Source organism: Bidens hawaiensis, unplaced genomic scaffold, assembly GCF_021521415.1.
Source record: "Bidens hawaiensis isolate Kalapana, Puna unplaced genomic scaffold, B.hawaiensis_p1.1 tig00038657_1, whole genome shotgun sequence".
Lineage (NCBI taxonomy): Eukaryota > Viridiplantae > Streptophyta > Magnoliopsida > Asterales > Asteraceae > Bidens > Bidens hawaiensis.
In genome coordinates, this window is record NW_027496799.1 from 14,049 (window position 1) to 27,295 (window position 13,247).

Sequence of the window (13,247 nt, forward strand, 5' to 3'; positions counted from 1 at the left end):
TAATAAAAAAATATTGTTACAATTTCTACTACTTATAATTTGTAACATCCCAGCCTTCTCGTATCACCAATATTGTTCGCTTTGTCCCCGATGGGTTGCTCATCGGGAACTCACGGCTTTGTTTTTGGTTGCCCAGATAAAGACTTCCCGGGTGGTCACCCATCCTAGTACTACTTCAACCTAAGCACGCTTAACCGTGGAGTTTTCATGTGCTCCACAACCAACTAAGCCCAAAACGCGTTGGTGATTGAGGAGGCAGGACATTACTTATGAACCAAGGATCTTTCTTGTCCACGGCCGATGTGAGATTTGCCTTAGAGTGGGACAATGTTATGTTTGCCAAGGGTGTTACATAATTCATTAGATCTTATCACTAGTTATTGGGTATACACATGTCATAATTTCTACTAATTGTCTATCGAATAGATTTACCAATTATAAATACATACTCATATCATACACAAATTATTAGAAACAATTTTTTTTTTTAAAAAGTAGGTTAACAAAATAAAAAAAAAATGAATACCAATACCAACTCCGATAAACCGATACCGGCACAATGGTATCGACGTTGTTTGGTCGGAATCGGTTTAGTTAGTTCTGTCGTTATTACTAGTACAACGTCATCACTTGTAAGACTTACTATAAAAAAGTATAAAGCTTTTGTTTTAACTTGGTTTTGTTAACTAAATAAAAATATGAATTTTATAAATAGTTCTTAACACTATTTTTGTTATACACTTTTGGAATACATATACAGAAATTGAGATGAAAAAGGGAGTACGTTTTGATATTATTTTAATTCTTTTTTTATGTTTTTTAAATAGAAGTTATTTTTAAATTAAAAAAGATTAAGAGTGATAAATGGTAACTTTATAAAAAAAACCTATTTTGAAAAATATTTTTCAATTCACCCATTTTAGTAAATAAATTATCTCATTCACCCATTTTGATAAAAAAAACTCGACACTTTTAAATAGACGGTTAGGAAATGACCTCTTACACTCTTCTCATAAACCAACCCTCACTTATTCGTCAAAGTTTCGCCACTTTCAGGCTACTCATTTCACACTAATTCTCACCGGACGCCGGTGATCTAACGTGCACCATTCCCACCGGCGACCTTATCCTACGCTCTCTTCAATGTCTAGCATTCCGATAACACTGTTGTTATTCATTCTCTGTATCTTCATCATGACGTCATCATCAGCAACATCTAAAACATCGATGACGTCAGGATCTCGTTCAATACTACGTGTTATGAAATTACCTCAACAACAAAGTAATTACGTGGTTGATTTAAACGCTACTAATTTCGATACGATTCTCAACGAATCACCTGCTACTTACGTCGTTGTTGAATTCTTCGCTCACTAGTTAGTTTTCGTTACGTTACATTACGGTTTATGAATTGAATTACACGTTAGTTTGATTCATAATGCTACGTTTCATCGTCTGTATTGTTATATTATATTATATTATATTATATTATATTATATTATATGAGTTTGGATTAAATACAAATGAAATTAACGTGCTAAACGTGAGAATCAAGTAGAGTAATTATATATACAAGTAGAGTAATTATGTAATTACACTAATGTAATTACATAATTACTCTACTTGTATATATAATTAATCTACTTGATTCTCACGTTTAGCACGTTAATTTCATTTATACGTTAACCTTCCCTTATATTATATTATATTATATTATATTAGGTTAGTGATCAGATCACATGTGAGAATTTGTGAAATTTGTAAGTGCACACCTGTTAGAGTTTATTATGATATTTCTGTGTTAAAAATTTAAAACCTCATTCGCTCTTAGGGGTAGGGGTGTATGTAAGTCGAGCCTGAGTTTGACTAGGCTTGAGCTTGGCTATTTTTTTTACTTACATTACCAGAGGTCAAGCTCTTTTTTTCTAAAGCTTGAGCTCGGCTCGTGATTATTTTTTTCAAGCTTGGGCTCGAGTCGTTTGTTATATGTTAGTTAATTTATATACATTTTTGATTATTTTTATACATTTTGAGAAAAACCTTAAACGAGCCCCCAAGGCTCGAGCTCGCCTGTGTAGTGTGAAAATAATATGTAGAAGTCCAAAATAGGTTTAAAAATTCATGAGCTCGTTATGGCTAGATGAGCCTAAGCGAGCTTCACATACAAAGCTCAAGCTTGGCATTGATAACTAAACGAGCTTGTTGAGGCTCGGGCTTAGCTAGAGCTTGGAAATGCTCGGCTCCTAGTGAGATTTTTTATCGATCGATCAGAGCTCGAGTAGCTCATGAGCGACTCGACTTGTTTGCACCCCTAGTGGCAACCCCTGGCTTGGGTCGATTTTAAAATTGGACGCGATTTTAATTAAATTCATTAGAATTTTAATATCAATCCGGAATTGTCACGCATGAAATTCGTAATTAAAACTGGGTTCAGTTTTAATTGAATTTGGATTTCAAAATGACAGCTGCTTGAGGCAGTTTCTGGCCATAATCCTGTACATATAGTTTCTTCGGTGGCGGACCCAGGAAAAAATTTCACAGGGGTCGGGAAGAGCGTCGTTGTCATAATTTTATTAAAAAGTGATAAAATTTCACAGGGATTGGCTGACCCCTACACTCAAACTGTGGGTCTGCCAATGTTTCTTCATCAGTTTTGATCATTCTCTTGAAATCTCAGGTTAAGGGAAATTCACACAAATTGACTTACTTGTTCTTGTCTCATTCCGAGTTTTATCCAATTAAGAATTAGTTATATCTCACGGATCGCCAACATAAGTTAGCATTATACCAATCAAATTTTCTATATAATGGATTAATTCTGTTCATTGCAAGTTGATACATTTGTTCGAAACTTCTGTTAATTGTCCATCTTGTTAGCTAATGCATGCTATTTATTATTAATAATAATAATTTGCAGGTGTCCAGTTTGCAGAAACTATAAGGTATATCTATTTCATTATTATTCATTTCATCTCAAAATAGTATACATTTTTGTTGTGTTTCCTATCATGCTACAAGCTTTACTTTTGCAGCCTCAATATGAGAAGGTTGCGAAGCTTTTCAATGGAGCAAATGCTGTTCATCCTGGAATAATATTATTAGCAAGATTAGACTGCGCTAATAAGGTATCATTACTTCAATTTTCAATTGGCTTGTTCCTATAATGTATGTTAGTGATAGGTTTATTTTAGATACATGTTTGGCAGTACAGGTAAATATAAAACTTTGTCGTAAGTTCCATATTTCTCATTATCCAATCCTGTTATGGGGCGCGCCTTCTAAATTCGTGGAATGTCATTGGAATGGCAAAAGAGAAAAAAGTGAAATTATTCCCATTGCTGATGGAAGGACTGCTGATCGCCTGCTAAAATGGATTAATACTAAATTAACAAGGTATTTAACTATTTATAAAGTGATTGAATAATACTCCCTCAGTCCCGGTCAAAGTGTCTTAGTTTGAAAAACACAAAGTTTAAGGTAGATTAAATTATTGTTTTTTTTTGCTTACCAAATGACAATAATGCCCTTGGAAATTGGGTCCATAAATATTGTTTATTAATGTTAGTAGTGTGTGTTTAAGGGTAAACTTGGAATTTAACTAATAAATTTTGAAAGTAGACATTTGTAATGGGACAAATAAAAAAGAAAACGTGGACACTTTTAATGGGACGGAGGGAGTAGTCAATATGATTACTATACATATGCATGTGATGTTACTAAATGTTTGTTTTTCTGTATAGCTCATATCACCTTGAAGACTAGAAATGTGAAAACGAGAAGTTTTTTCAGTCAAATGTCTCAGAACCTGGACAGGTTAACAATAAAATGAAAATTAATTTTTCATTGCTTATCAGGCCAGTGACTCTATCTTAAAATGTGCTAGATTGCACGCGCTATATACGACGTTGAAGAAGCCACGAATGCTGTGTTTAACATTATTACGGAACATCAGGTTTATTTATAATTTTTTAGGCTTGTAAACGAACTGAACAAACATGGACAGATGATGTTCGTGTTAATTTCGTTTAACTTTAAACGAATGGGTTTTCTTGTTCGTTTGTGAAGAAATCGAACGTGTTCGTGTTTGTTCGTTAACAATATAAACGAGCGGTTCACGCACGTAAACAAACAAATGTAACTGCACATTAAATGAACGAATATAACAGAGCTAAAAGTAGTTAAAAGTAATTTGAAAAACAGTGTGTTGGGTCTAAAAGTTTATAAATTAGACTAAATTGTAACGAGCCAAAAAGTTTTAAATGAAAATATTAACAAACACAAAGTGATGAACTTAAACAAAAGTAAACTAATGATTTATATTTAGTAGAATAGGCTTTGCGATTCAAAAGGGGATAGCGGCGCAGCTTGTTGCTCGCTTACCCATTATCCAGATGTAGTTCGGTTTGTGTTATATATAAAAGGATCAATATTTTGAACTAATGAACAAATATAAACGAAATAAAATGAACGAACATAAACAGACGTTCACAAATTAGACATGTATTCATGTTCAGTCATTTAACTAAATGAACAATACTTTCTGACTACTAAGCCATTTTATGTAAATTTTTGATAGATGATCAAATCAGATACTCGAGCTACATTCATAAAGTTTTTGCAGATTATGGTGGCTCATAATCCTTCCAGGAGGTTTGTATCTATCTACCTTTTCTTCATTTGGATTTTCTATTAGTTTTATTTTATTGTTGCTTATGAATATGTTAAATTTAAATATATGACATCAGGTGCCGAAAGGGAACTGCTAAAATACTTGTGAATTTTGATGATTTATACCCTTCAAATAATTTGTCAGTTAACAACGATGAGCACACTGATACCAATGGACCTGATGCTCTGCATACCTTTCATATTTGCGGAAAACAAGTTCCTCGTGGATATTGGGTAAACTTTCGCTTATCGACAAGGGTATTTTCGTCATTTTCAAAACGTTAAACCGGAAAACAAACGGTGTTAGTGTAATGCACTGAAATAATAAAAAATGAAAACCACAAGGCAAAAAATAAATCTTTGGATTAAGTGATAATTTTGACCAAACCACAAGGACGAAAAATGTTTTTTAATCGAATTTAACTTATTGTTCCTATTTTTGAAATTTAGATGTTTTGTCGTGGCAGCCGGGACGATAATAGGGGCTTCAGATACACAACCAGCTATATTTCTTCTTTACTTCTAAATTATTATTGTCTACATATATATGAGAAAACAACAGGAAATATGCAACTTTATGTCTTTATGCAGTTGCGGATTATGGGTTTTGTTACATTCACTATCTGTTAGAGTCGACAACGAAGAAAGCCAGCTGGCGTTTACTGCAACGTGCAATTTCATCCACAAATTTTTCATCTGTGAAGAATGTCGTCAACATTTTTATAAAATGTGCTCAAGGTAACCACCATTTTTATTATCATTTCATAATTTAGTTGTTATTTACAGAAACATGATCAAATACGTTTTATTCTTAACATGAAAACAGTGAGAACCAATTTGTAGTTATTATTATGTTTATTTTTATAGGTGTTTGCTGTTATTTTTTGTTCGTATTTGCTAATTTTCGATTATGAGACGTTATAAGTATTTTGCTGATTTATATTTTGTTGTTTTTTTTTTAATTAACAATCTTTTCTCATTATATAGAAATATAGATATTACATCAACATAGCAGGTAGGCGGGCAACAAGCTGCGCCGCCACCCCTTTCTGAATTACAAACCCTAACCTGCTAAAGACATACCCCTGCCCCTTTGGAGTCGATACATTGCCATACACAACCCGTTGGACCCTGGTTAGGAAACGGATAGCTTCCGGTGCCAAGGAGCCAAATGTAACAAAAGCAAGAGGGACAAAAACCTTCAGCTCATCCTTCATTTCGCTTCAATAATAATAATAATCAATTTCTACACCATCAACCAGGTAAGGTAAACACCTAATCTATACTATACTCTTTCGATTTATATTATTATTATTTACATCAACATCAAAACCCACTGTTTCATTTCAATCAATTATGTTTCATTTCGAAGAGACTGTCAAACATAACTCACAAACCACAACCCCCATTTCTTCGTCTTCTACTCCTCTCCACTGTCAAACACAACTCACAAACAAAGAACACCAAAATCCCATTTTCCCTAAAATAATTAAATCACAAATTCCATTTTGGTGGTTAATACGTGTTGCACGCCAGGTGTTCGACGAAATTACTACTTACGTTCGGATAAGTTAAAGGTTGTTTACTTGCATTTGGGTGCTTGAGGGGGTATTTTGAGTTGGAGTTCTACCCAGTTTGCTTTATTTTGGAGTTATACCTTCCTTATCTTATGCCTTAGCGGTTGTTGTGGGGTGCTAGATGGGGGGTGAGCAACCCGTAGTTGCTCCCCTCCTTCGAGTGTGACGAGTTTGGTCTTTGATTCTTGCTCTAACTCATCTCGAGTCCGGGTCTTTAGGGGTCCGTTGTCTTTTGTGATTTGTTTGTTTTCTGTTCTTGTGTGTACATGGCTACCATAAAAAAAATTCGAAACGTAAATACAGGAGGGCTTAGTCCTAGCTCCACTAACGGTTTAAGGCCATGCCCCTTTAAGCATTTCCACGAGTGTAAGGATGGTAGACGTGGGTCCTCGGGGTTTTTCCGCCTACTTGAGCACATGCAAAGTACCCATTTCAAAACGGATACTCGGAAGAACCTTTTAAAAGATGCTATCTCCAAGGATTTGGACCTTTTTATAGATGTTGGGGAAGCCCTTCGGGCGGGGAATAAATGGTTATGTGGGAGGTGCATGACGTTGCATGCCCTTAGCAGGGGGTGCAAGCATGCTGATGGTGTCTATTCTTTTTCTGTAGATTATGGAGATGCTAGAGAATTCATCGTTGGGATCCAGAAACCTAATCGTGTGTCTGTGGATAGGGACTCAGGTCCATCTGTAGGAGTGGTTGGGGGTGTATCCCTTTTGGAACGGGTTTTCTCCCTTCCCATTCAAACAGTTAAGAGCATCCCCCAAGTTGTCGTTTGGCGTTTGCTTAGACTTTGGCATGCGCTTTACGCAAGGTAGTGGATTCACCAGGCTCGATTGAGAATTGGGTCAAATTACTATTGCTACCGCGTTGGACTTTAAGGGTGGTGAAACCTTCCACTAGGCAGGAACGCAGGTCAGGGAATCGAAAGTCTTTGCAATGTAGTAGCATTCAGCAAGCACTTGCGGTGTGGAAAGATGGATCTGGATTTGCTGACTTGGTTCTTTCTCTCTTTGATAACGTGGGGGGAAGCACATTTTCTAAAAGAGAGGTGGGAGGGGAGGAGGGTTCTGAAAACAGCCTCAATATTAAACAATGTCTCAGGAAAGTCAGGGATGGTCATTTCACAGCCGCAGTCAAGGTATTATGCTCAAGTGGGGTTGCCCCTCTCGGAGATTCAACCATGAAAGCCCTCATTGATAAACACCCAGTGGTGCCGCTTCCGTCCTTGCCTTTTAGCTCTGTCGCCCTGCGTACTCTCTCTGTGGATGGGGACTGTGTGCTTAGATGTATCCGATCATTTCCTAAAGGGACCTCATGCGGGAGAGACGGGATGCGGGCGCAACACTTGTTGGACGCTCTTAATGGTGAGGGATTAGTGACTTCCATGGGTCTGCTCTCAGCCATCACTGAAGTCGTCAACTTATGGCTAGGGGGTCTGTGCCCCAAGGTGCTCGCTGAGTTTATTGCTTCGGCCCCCCTTACCCCTTTATTAAATCCGGATAATGGAATTCGGCCCATTGCTGTGGGGGCTATCTGGCGTAGGTTGGTTTCTAAAGTGGCTATGAAGATGGTTGGGAAGGAAATGACTCAGTATTTAGGGGACTTTCAGTTTGGGGTAGGGACCCCTAATGGGGCAGAGGCGGTGCTTCACAGCGCGAACCGGTTTCTTAACTCCTTTCACGCGGACGGTTCTTTAGCTATGCTTACCGTGGACTTCTCCAACACCTTCAATATGGTCGACCGCACAGCCCTTCTCCGGGAGGTTCATCATCATTGCCCGTATATCTATCTATGGGTCCAGTTCCTTTATGCCCAGCCGGCTAGGTTGTACGTTGGTGATGACTGTATAGGGGCTACTACTGGGTTCAGTAGGGAGACCCCCTTGGGCCCTCCTCTTTGCCTTAGCATTACACCCTCTTGTTCTCCGGGTACAAAATGACTGTAACCTCCCATTTCATGCTTGGTACTTGGATGATGGGACTATTATTGGTGGTGCCAACGAAGTCGCTAAAGCCCTAGACATTATCAGCTCTGAAGGGCCATCATTGGGGCTTCAACTTAATATTAAGAAAACCGAGGTTTTCTGGCCAGCGTGTAATGGAGTGAAAGTTAAAGATGGGCTTTTCCCTAGTGGGATTGGTAGACCAGAGAGAGGGGTAAAGATCCTTGGAGGGGCTGTTAGACAAGATCCCTACTTTATTAAGGAGTTGGCGAGGCGGAGAGCATCTCGTGCGGTTGATCTTATGAAACTCTTACCTTGCCTTAGGGATCCCCAGATCGAACTCCTCCTGCTTAGGTCTTGTATGGGGGTTGCTAAGTTGCTTTTTGAGTTACGAACATGCCACCCCCATATGATGGATGATGCGGTATCCTGTTTTGATAAGGGGCTTCGCGAAGCCATCGAAGACATAGTTGTATGTGGAGGCCCGTTCTTTGGTGATCTTCAGTGGCGACTTGCATCTTTACCGATGCGCTTGGGGGGTTTAGGCCTTCGTTCGGCTCATGATGTTGGGGTTTACGCTTTTGTAGCGTCGAGGGCTCAGTCTTGGAAGCTACAGAATCACATCTTAAAGAATAGCGGAGTTGTCGACCTGGAATCAGACTACGTGCAGGCCCTGGAATGCCTAAATGGCGCTCTCCCAGACTTTGACATTGGCGGTTTCTCTAATAAGGACACCGCCCCACCAAAGCCTCAAAAAACTTTGGCGAATGCCCTTTTTGGCAAAATCGCTCAGAGCCTGGGAGAAGTTTTTGGATTGTCCCCCCGACAGAAGGCGGTTATTGAATGCTTACAAGGTCCTCACGCCCAAGATTTTATGACCGTTATCCCGATTGATGGCTTGGGCCAAAGCATGTCTGCGGTCGAGTATAGGGCCATTCTTAAGTACCGTTTGATGGTCCCAATGTACCTAGAAGACGAAACATGTCCGATCTGCCGTAAGGCTTGCCTGGATAAATTCGGAGAGCATGCGGTTCATTGCAAGGAGATGCCTGGGTTCAAATACCTACATGATTGGGTGCGGGACGTTCTTTGGGACATCTTAAGGCGAGCTGGGATATCAGCTAAAAAGGAAGCCCCCGTAAACTTCCTTACAGACCCCACGGAAGGGAGATCCACTCTACGACCGGCAGATTTGCTCGTCTTTGGTTGGGCCGGGGGAAAACACGCTTGCGTTGACCTCACAGGGGGTATCTCCTTTAGCTGGTTTGAGGGATAATGGGTTTGTAGCTGGGCAAGCAATGAAAAGGGCTGAAACGAAGAAGGTGGAGAAACATGCTAAAGCCTGCGAAGAAAACCAACATGTTTTTGTCCCTCTTGATTTTGTTGTTATTATTATATTTTTTCTTTTGCTGTTATAAGTATTTGTTGGTATTTGTTGTTATTATTTCTTTCTTGATTTTGATTCTTTTGTTGTATTTTTTAAGATTTTTTCTTTGTTATTACAAATCATTGTTTATGTATATTGGTATTGTAGTTGATATTGTTTCTTACGTTCTTATTTCTTTATAAATTGGTATTATTTCCTACGTTCTCATGTTAAGATTAAAATGCACATGAACGTTCCCCGTTATTTATATAAACATCTTCAATGTTTTATACTTCTAGTGTGACAACACCTTTCAACACGACACACGACTATGCACTCTGGCTATGGTCAACACACAACAAAGTCAACAAACGAGTCATGAAAACCGAGTCATCATTCAAGACCGGTGACCCCAAATTCCCAAAAATAATCTGGCCTCCACAACAACTTTGTCCATCTTGTTACACAAACCAAACAAAAAACAATATTATTATCTGGGACCATAATGAGGTGTTCAAGTTCTTGGTTAACTACTACAGGCCCATGCTCGTGAGCCGTTACAGGGACAATGACACGGTGATCACAAGCCATGTGGACACCAGTTCAGAAGATTTGTTAGCCTCCAGAAACTCGGTTGCAGTGCCTGTGGGTGCGGCTATGGCGATTGGAGTGGCTAGCTGTTTGTTTGGAGCCATGGCTTACATTTGGCGGTCACAACAAAAGAGCCGGAAGTATTTTTAAACACCTCGTTTTATACAAAACGTTTAATTAATCTTGATTTGATTAGATTGGGAGATTCGGTCTAAACTTGTTCCAAATAAATTTCAGGCCAAGGAGAAGCTGGAGCAGAGATTTGTGATTCGTGCACGATGATGAAGTTGCTGAAACGAGTAAACATTTCGAGCTTGAATTGAAAAACCGAGTGATAATCCTGCCTCGGTGTCATTCTGCATGCTCTTGAGGTTTTTTTATTTTTTTATAATATATATGCTATGTATAGATTTGTTGATCTCAGTAGTGGTAGTTGTTTCGGTTAGTGATGATTACTCGATATTCTTTTTGGTTATGTTTTCTCTTGGTATGTGTTATTTTCTACATGCTGAAAATGTTCGGTTGGTGCAAGCACAAAAATGAACTACCTTTAGCTTAGAATATGTTAGATTTGTATGAGTATTTTAAGTTGGGCACCTATCAGTTTTTTGGGTAATAGAAATCACAAGTGGTAGTTTTGAAACCATATAACATCATAGACGAGACGGTTTGGGTTGGTTTTAAGCTCAAATCGAACAAAAAAACAAAATTTGGTTTATGATTTTTGAAAAATATTTGGTTTCGGTGTTCTCATTTTCTGGTTTTGGTGTTTTTGTTTTTGCATTCTCTGCTTGAAATTTCTAGGCAAAAGAAATTGGCACAAAGAGAATGGATTTGGGTATAATTCTTTTTGTTAATTAATTACTATAATCTAAATTATTTGTATTATTTTCTTATAATTACCATAAATTATAAATGGCAATCCATAAATTATATATAAGGATTTTATTCAGCATTAATCTTGAACCAAAGAAGTTAACCTTTAGAGGGCCCCAATTATTTCGTTTGAAGATTGGGTCGGACTGAATGCCTACGACGTATAGAACAACTGTTGAATTAAGTAGGTTGAAAATTGCCTGAGACATCCGCAAGCTATACCCAACTATCGGATTGAGAGGAGAAAATTGTTTGCTTTACGAGTTTATACATTGTTTGAGTTTTGTGCATTCTTGGTTATTAGAAATAGTGCGTGTCTAATTCAAGTTGAAGTCGCCAAAGGGATCACTGACAGTCTTACAACACACACACACACACACACACACGGCAAGTCATATATCTAGCCAGAAAGCAATATTGCTCCCGTTTCCAACAACTCCTTTCATTAGACTTCGAATATTCATACCATCGATCTAAATAAATATTTTTCCAAGTTGTAGTGAAACTCGATTTTTAAAAGGATTTTGTATCATCTACTATTTTTAGAATGAATTGAATTTATAACGCTAGACCAAAAAGTCCAAAACTTGGTTCTATGCTCCCATCATTTTTATTCGAGATGACAGTGTTTTCGATTTCCATAACAAGAGCCTTGATTCAAACGACTCACTTGTCGACTTCTAATGGCTAATAAGGTTCATGTTAGCACCTAATTATAAACAAAGATAATTTAAAGGAAATGTGCCTTTTGACATTAAAGAATGTTGGTGAATTGGACTAGCTCGGCATGATCCACACCAATACCAAAAATTCGACTATGTTCATGGTTTACCCTAAGATCGATTCGATGTGGAAGCGACGTAATAACCATTCCAACTCCTAACTGTTTCGCGATGGCCATTCTTCCTTTAGGATTACATCATGTGCATATGATAAATTAGAGAGTTGGGCCATTTTGTGATGTTTGAATGCCATAAAATATTCTCAATGTGTAATCTTGTTTGATGGCCACATTCAAAGCTTCTAACCCATTATGGAAAGGCGACAAAGGATCTCCTTGACGAACATCCCTTTGCGGACAGAGTTCTTTGGTTAGAGCCTATATATCGTTACATTGTTTCATGTGTGGGAAGAGTTTATTTCGTTACATTGTTTATTCTTATCGATAATCGAGTCTAGCATGGACATATATATCCGGACATAGAAAGTACCTTTAACTAGCTTTTACCCTCCAATCCAAAAGATCCAAACACATCATCATTAACTAGGATAGAACAAATGGGTGCCAAACCAAATAGTTATATCCAACTTGTTTGTTATAATAATGTTAATTAGTCGAATGATTAAGAAAATAACCTGTATTAGTCATTAATTTTGGCCAACCCCCTTTTTGCTAATCATGTTTTTGATGTCATTTTCCATCATCTAATAATCAATTAGTTTTAAGTACACCATTTTATAAAAGAAATGGTTCAAGATCACACAATGAGTTGTAGATAATATATATATGCTCCACAAAGTGTCTTAACTCTTGATTGACCATTCCATGACTATCAGGATCAATCATATCAAAAGTTATTACCAAAAGTAGCAAATGCAAATGTGTATGTAAAGTGTTTCATGCTTAAAAGACATGCAATAAGAATTTATATGTAAGCAAGTGGGTATTTCAACATAAGAGAATCTTGATCTCTTCAGGAGAATGAGGGCCACTAAGTTTTCTCTTTAAAAAAAACTTTATTAAGCAATATTATATATTTAGACTCCACATTTTAGTAGATCTGTGTATGATTGGAGACTTTTGGAACTATTTGAGATCGGAAAGTTACTAAAAGTTTAAATTAACATGAACTTAAACAAGGGTGACCAAACTTGAATATATCAAGGCTCATTTAATAGACATGCTTGAGCTTGAATTTGTTCATCCTAATGAGTTTAAAGACACTTATTATTGATATTAATATTATATTATATATATAATAAGACGCGAGTTTACATTAGTTGGCCCAATACCCCATATTCAATACATACATACAGAGCCTTTTGCATCAGGTTTAATATGTGTATGTATATATATATATATAATGTGTGTGTATAAGAATTAGGGTGAGTTTTGAGAACGACAAGGAACTCGAGCAAACCATCAAACTTTTTTTCAGTATTTTTCATATTCATCATATATAATTAAATATGAAAATAACGTATCAAAGAGAAGGATGTG

General features: G+C 37.4%; 1 pseudogene; it reads left to right on the plus strand.

The window, feature by feature from the left end:
- The first annotated feature begins 1,143 nt into the window (after positions 1-1,143).
- On the plus strand, positions 1,144-10,327 carry LOC143590553 (sulfhydryl oxidase 2-like; annotated as a pseudogene).
- Positions 10,328-13,247: the final 2,920 nt, after the last annotated feature.